An 8,094-nucleotide genomic window follows, 5' to 3' on the forward strand; every position below is an offset into this window, starting at 1 on the left:
CCTACCCTTACGCACCTCCACCATATGCGTCTCGTACATGTCATCAACCCTCTGACTGAATGGACCGTAATCATCATACGGTCCACTGCCATCGTCCACATCCTCATCCTCATCTGCGCCCTCCTCCTGCTCCTCCTCCTGGTCACCCTCCTCAGCATCATCATCGTCATCGTCATCCTCATCCCGACGGTGGATCCGTTCTCTACGAACTGAGGCCGAAATACCACGGGATCTGACATGTCTATGCCCCGACCACTCCACTGAATAACTTCTACTAAGAAGCTCTATATTCTTCCCCGCACCATGACGACCCAGTGAATTCTACACAAAATTTTAAAATATATAAACATACAAAAATTTATACGATAAATAATCATCATCGCAAATCAAATAAACTAAAAACATACAAATAATTGTAAACAAAATATAAACGTAGAAAAAATACAACGAAATTGAAAAAATTTATAAAAATAAACAACAAAATATAAAAACAATTCAAAATTATATTACACAAAAAAAAAAAAATTAAAAACAATTTTTTAAAAAAAAAAAAAAAAAATGGGGGGGGCGCCCTGGCTGGACGCCACAGCCACGGCTGCGGCGCCTTGAATAAACGCCACAACCGTGGCCGTGGCGTCCAGCCCAGGCGCCAGCCAACTGGTGGCGGCGTCTGCAGCTGGCGCCACCACCGCTGGCTGGGCGTCCAGCCAGGGCGCCCCACCGCGGTCACGGCAGTTTTTCCCTTTTTTTTTTTAAACAAAATGTACCTTTCCTCCTTGGGACATCCTTCCCTCCGCCGCCGCCGCCAATTCCTTGCCTTGCCGCCTCGACATTGCCGTTATTTGAATTTTTTTTTTTTTAGAGAGGTTGAAAGAAGATGAGCAATGAGAGTGTGAGTGATGAGAGTGTGAGTGTTTTTTTTAAGGTCAAGGGCAATTTTGGCAAACCAAGTGAATTTTGTGGGCTTTATGTAGTAATTTGTGGGCGATGTTTAACAAATCCCAAAATCAATTATCAGAACTCATAACAATGTATCCCAATTTCAAAAATATTTGTTACCTCTTCAATTTCTAGGGTAACTGGGTAAGGAGTCCACCCTTTCTTCTCTTAATATGATATGTTGAAAGTAGAAAACCAAACATATTTCACAAAGGTATACAGCAACTTGATAACAGAGTTCTTTAGTACATAATATAAAAACTACTAAAGAATAATAGTAAAAAAAATTAAAAAAAATAAAAAATGTTACCAGATAACAGAGTTCTATTCAACTGCATTTTCCAACCAGAGCTTATGGCCTTGTTTGGGAGAAAGCTGAAAGCTGAAGCTGATTAAGTTAGCTGATTTTGACTAGCTGATTTTATTAACTTATTTGACTAACTTATTGTGTTAGCTGATTGTATAAAAGTGTTTGGTAAATAGCTGATTACTTAAAGCTGTTTGAGTTTGCAAAATGACCAATAAGGACATTAACATATTTAACTTTGAAGAAGTAGTTATTTCATAAATGATATATGTATTTATTGTTAACAAATTTACATGGTAGATATAATTGGCATATAATTTTATCAATGATATTATGAGATAATTTTTGAACATGATTCATTTTATGAAGTTGTGAGATCATTTTTTATATTTTTTTTTTTGAAAGAAGATCATTTTTTATATGAACATTGCAAGAATAATTTTATATTAACAATAGTGAATGCACAACATCAATGAAATCGAAAAAAAATATTACAAGCCGAACTTTGTAATGTTACAATGCAAACAACCTTTTGATATTGGAAAATGAGAATGTCTATTAAATTAAAAAAAATCTATGTCTAAGAAATACGTCGTCGTCTTCTGGATTGCCTATTTGCCATCAAACTAGCAGTAATTTCATTTCGAATTTTTGTCATCTCGTTGGTACTCAAACGCCTAGCCTCTTGCATGGAATGACAATCACCATCCACTAAGCCTTAAGGAGGAATGAAGTTTGGATCTTTATCAATGATCACAAATGCTGGATCAGGGATTTTGCTTAATCTAATGTAGTTATGCAAGGCACACGAAGCACAAATTATTTTGTTGTGATCTTGTGGTGTATATCTTGGCAATTTAGCTAATATTTTCCACCGAGCCTTTAAAATGCCAAATGCCCTTTCAATACAACTTCTCAAAGATGAATGAGCTTGATTAAATATTTCTCGAGCCCCTCTTGGATTTGAACCACGAAATTCAGATTGATGATACCTTGTCTTATGGTAAGGTGTCAAGTACCCTTCTCTTTCAGTTGTCTGCCAAGTAATATTTACCTAAACAAAATGGTATGCAATGAGTATTATGCTAATAATTTCATGTTAGTAAATTAAACTAATATATATATAGATCCGGTAAGAACCCCTCCCTATATAAGAACCCAAGTGTATATAAGAACCAATCTAATCCGTACAATTTGATTGAATTAAACGGTCAAGATGAAATCAAGTATTAAGATAATACTCCATATAAATCCTTATTTTCTCTCTCCTTCCACAAAAACATCTCGTTGTTTTCTCTCTCCTCAAACCCCCAAAAATCTCCATTATTAGAGCGCATTGAAAGACTTTTTCAGCGATTTTCAGTCATTTCTCTTGCAATTTGGTAAATTAAGGTATGTTTGTTCAAGCAATTTAATTTCGGCGCTTTTGTTAATTTTTTTGTTCTCGAATTTTTAAGGAATTTGTTACGAAATTGCATTTATTATGTTTGATTTTTGTTTTATGTTCGAAATTGCATCAACATTTTATTGCCTGCTATTTTAGGGCTCGATTTCTGCGATTTTTTAAGTGATTTTTTTTTTCCAATTTATGGTTCGAATTTTCAATTGCAACTTTGTTCGATGTTTTCCGAATTTTCAATATTTTTGTACTCCAATTTTATTTGATTTGTACTGCAATTTTGTTCAATTTTGTACTGTAATTGTCCGAGGATTTTTTGATATTTTCATTTAGTAAGGTTACCTCTGAAAAATATACTGGAATATACTACGATTTTGTACTGCGATATTTTTTTTGGCCTATGTTCTAAATTAGTTCTATGCTATAAATTATTTATACAGTGTAGTGAATTGATTAGATGTAATTTGCAGCATTAGTATACTTAGGTTAATTGATTAGCATTATTATACTTCGTATCAATGTTCTAAATTACATGTTCGATTATTCATGATCATGTTCTAAATTTAAGTGTCGTATGTTCTAAATTTAGGTGTCGTATGTTCTAAAGATGTTCTGGCTGGGTGCGGCATGTAGAGGAAGTTCAGGGGAGATCCTTTTGTGTGCTGCGTTTCAGAGCTTAGAAAAGTGGTAATCGGGGGTGGGGGAAGCCAAGGCTGTTTTCTAGGGGCTACATATGGCGAAGGGGACTGAATTCATATTATGAAGGTTCCAAATGCTCGTTTTTTATGTAGTTTGTGCTGCTAAATGGTAAACATTTGTGGTTGAAATTGTGGAATTACGTAGGATGTTGTTATGAAGTGAAAAAGGTTCCAAATGCTCGTTATTTACCAGAAAAGAAATAAGATATGAGGAATATCCTGCAATATTCTTAGATACTCGATTTTTACAGATAATTAAGCTCAAAACCTTTGAAATTTATGTGATTTCCCTACTCAATCACCCAAACTCCAACCAAGTCCCCTTACTCTTTCTCTCAACTTCAAAATTTTGCTCTGATTTCTGATTTTATACCAGGTATTATTTCTTTCTCTAAACTTGTTAATTATACCATAATTGAAGCTTTTTAATCCAATTGATTTGACAAATTTAAGCTATAATGTGTTACTTGAATTCAGAATACTTAAAAATGTAATGGGTTGTTGAAAGATTTGTGTTTTATGAGTTGTTTGTTGTCATTTGTTTATGCCTGCTACGTGTTTGCTAATTTGTCTGTGTGAAAAAGGTTCCAAATGCTCATTTTTTCTGTAGTCTGTGCTGCTAAATGCTAAATACGAAGGGGACTAAATTCATTTTATGAAGTGAAAACCCTCCCGGAGTGGATTAGGAAACTCACCCACCTACACTGCCTTTCAATTAGAAACTGTCCAGACTTAATAACACTTCCTGAGTCACTTTGTGACCTATCTGCTTTACAAAGGCTTTAGATTTAATGTTGCCCACTGCTCAAACCATTTCCCAATTCTGTAGGTGGCATGGGGTCTTTAAAACAGCTTAAGGTTCCACAATGTCCAAAGCTATTTAAAAGATGGAGGACAGATGGTGAGGATTCTTCTATCATACTAAAGGTCCCTTATCTCATTTTTAATGACTGATGTATGTATAGCCTTTTTTTGTGTGTATAATTGTATATAATTGTACAATTTTTGGTTTTAGATTACTAATTTCTCAGTTTCCGACTACCCATATTTCATTATGTGGTGTACTCGTGTTTATATATGATGTCTACTCATTTTTATATTAGTTTATATGAATAAGCTAATATTACTAGAATACCCATATTTCATTATGTTGGTTTGGTTTGGTTTTGCAACTAATTATGCAATTTTCAGAACGGAATCAATGGATGAACATCCAACTCTATATTTTCCTCTGTCAGACTGATTGTAATTTATTTGATAATACTTCCTAGTAGTAGTTGTGTTGGGTAATTTGTAAGCATGTGTTGGGTAATTTATGAGCTATGGTGGTTGTTGTAGTAATAATGGAGGCATTTGAGTTTCTACATGTGATTGTTTTCCTCTGCTTCTATGGGAGGGCGTTGATCTATATCAAAAAACTATTAGCTCAAATGGTAGAGCACTATGCAAATGCATAGATGATGTAGGTTCGAATCCTACATAGGCTATATTTATAAATAACAAAAAAAAAAAAAAAAATTTAAAACATAGGTAGTAAAAATTTAGAACATAGGAAAAAAAAACATTAGAACATAAGTAGACTGAATTTAGAACATAAGCAAAAGAATTTAGAACATAAGTAGACTAAATTTAAAACATAGGAAAAAAAAATTTATAACATAGTAAAGAATATTTAGAACATAAAAAAAAAAAAAAAAAAAAAACTTTATTAAAATATAGGTAGTAAAAAATTAGAACATAGGAAAAAAAAACTTTAGAACATAAGTAGACTGAATTTAGAACATAGGCAAAAAGAATTTAGAACATAGGTAAATGAATATTTAGAACATAGGAAGAAAAAAAACTTTAGAACATAGGAAAAAATTAGAGCATAGGTTGAAAAAATATAGAATATTGGAAAAAAAAGCTTTAGAACATAAGTAGACTAAATTTAAAACATAGGTAAAAGAATATTAGAACATTAAAAAAATAAATAAAAAAAAATAAAAACTTTAGAACATAGGGAAAAAAAACTTTAGAACATAAGTAGACTGAATTTAGAACATAGGCAAAAGAATTCAGAACATAGGTAAAAAAATATTTAGAACATAGGGAAAAAAAACTTTAGAACATAGGTAAAAAAAAATTAGAACAGAGAAAAAAAACTTTAGAACACAGGTAAAAAAAATTAGAACATAGAAAAAAAAACTTTAGAACATTAGTAGACTAAATTTTAAACATAGGAAAAAAAATTAGAACATAAGTAGACTAAATTACAGAAATGCCATTACTAAAGATCATTTTAGATGGTTGGATCAAAACTAATAAACGGTTGAGATGGGTTCTTATATAAAATTGAGTTCTTATATAGAGGAGGGTTCTTACAGCCCTCATATATATATATATATATATATATATATATACTACCTCCGTTTTTTATTATTTGCAACAAAGGAATATTTTATGTCTCACAAATAATACCCTTTTATTGCAAATAATAAAAAACGGAGGTAATATATATAGGGGAGGGATCCGGTAAGAACCTCTCCTTATATAAGAACCCAATCTTATATAAGAACCCCTCTTTATGTTCTAAACTTTTTTCGGCTTATGTTCTAAAGTTTTTCTATGTTCTAATTTTTTTCTGCTTATGTTCTAATTATTTCATATATTCTAAATTATTTTTTCAGCTTACATTCTAAATTTTTTCATATGTTCTAAATAATTTTTTCAACTTATGTTTTAAATTTTTTCCTATATTCTAAATTATTTTTTCAGATTATGTTCTTAATTTTTTCCTATGTTCTAAATTATTTTTCATATGTTCTAATATGTTTTAAATTTTTTTTCCTATATTCTATATTATTTTTTCGGCTTATGTTTTAAATTTTTTCCTATGTTCTAAATTATTTTTTCAACTTATGTTTTAAATTTTTTATTTTTTTCAGTTTACGTTCTAAATTTTTTCCTATGTTCTAAATTATTTTTCATATGTTTTAAATGTCTGTTTGTTTATGTTCTAAATTTTTTTTTTCTATGTTCTAAATAATTTTTTTCAGCATATGTTCTAAATTTTTTCTTATGTTCTAAATTTTTTTTTCAGCTTATGTTCTAAATTTTTTCCTATGTTCTAAATTATTTTTTAGCTTATGTTCTAAATTTTTTCCTATATTCTAAATTATTTTTCATATATTCTAAATGTTTGTTTGTTTAGGTTCTAAATTTTTCATATGTTCTAAATTTTTTTTCCTATATTATACATTTTTTTTCCTTATGTTCTAAATTTTTTTTTCAGATTATGTTTTAAATTTTTTTCTATGTTCTAATTTTTTTTTTCAGCTTACGTTCTAAATTTTTTCTTATGTTTTAAAAGTTGGTTTGCTTATGTTCTAAATTTTCCTATAATCTAAATTTTTTTCCTAAATTCTAAAGTTTTTCTTATGTTCTAAATTTTTTCCTATATTTTAAATTATTTTTTCAGCTTATGTTTTAAATTTTTTTTCTATATTCGTTATTTTTTCAATTTATGTTCTAAATTTTTTCCTATGTTCTAAATTATTTTTCATATGTTTGTTTGTTTATGTTCTAAATTTTTCCTATGTAGTAATTTTTTTTTCCTATATTCTATATTATTTTTTCAGCTTATGTTCTAAATTTTTTCCTATGTTTTAAATTATTTTTTCAGCTTATGTTCTAAATTTTTTCCTATGTTCTAGATATTTGTTTTCTTATGCTTTAAATTCTTCTTCTTGTTTTTTTTTTTGGTTGTTGTAAATAGGTGCGTAGTCCTGGAGTTGATATAAATATCCTATGTGTTGCCCCTAGACATGCTACGCGAGAGGTAAGATATAACTTTTGTCTGCTTCTATACTTTTTCCATTATTTTTTGCTACTTTAGTGCCCCTTAACTTGTTATATTTTACTGGATATAGGAAGATTTCTTCGAAGAACTCCATTAGATGCTTTCTGAGATGCCTGAGGTTACAAAGTTGCACCCTGTGCCTGATGCTTTTGTCCCGGTGATGAGATTTAAGTTCAATGGGGTGTCCATAGATCTTCTTTATGCAAAATTGTCGCATTTGAGTTTCTACATTGCATGTGATTGTTTTCCTCGGCTTCTATGGGAGGGTGTTGATTTATATTAAAAACCTATTAGCTCAAGTGGTAGAGCACTATGCAAATGCATAGTTGATATAGGTTCGAATCCTACATAGGCAATATTTATAAATAACTATATAAGAAAAACTTTAGAAAATAGGTAGTAAAAGTTTAGAACATAAAAAAAAAAAAAAAAAAAAAAAAAAAAAAAAAAAAAACTTTAGAACATAAGTAGACTGAATTTAGAACATAGGCAAAAGAATTTTGAACATAGGAAAAGAATATTTTAAACATAGGAAATAAAAACCGTTAGAACATAGGTAGAAAAAATTTAGAATATAGGAAAAAAATAGAACATAGGTTGAAAAAATTTAGAACACAGGAAAAAAAAACTTTAGAACATAAGTAGACTAAATTTAGAACATAGAAAAAAAAAATTTGAACATAGATAAAAGAATATTTAGAATATAGGTAAAAGAATATTTAGAACGTAAACAAAAAAAAAGAAAAAAAAAAGAAACTTTAGAACATAGGTAGTAAAAATTTAGAACTTAGGAAAAAAAAACTTTAGAACATAAGTAGACTGAATTTAGATCATAGGCAAAAGAATTTAGAACATAGGTAAAAGAATATTTAGAACATAAGAAGAAGAAAAAAAACTTTAGAACATAGGT

The sequence above is a fragment of the Chenopodium quinoa genome, unplaced genomic scaffold (assembly GCF_001683475.1).
Source record: "Chenopodium quinoa cultivar QQ74 unplaced genomic scaffold, ASM168347v1, whole genome shotgun sequence".
NCBI classification, from domain to species: Eukaryota; Viridiplantae; Streptophyta; class Magnoliopsida; order Caryophyllales; family Amaranthaceae; genus Chenopodium; species Chenopodium quinoa.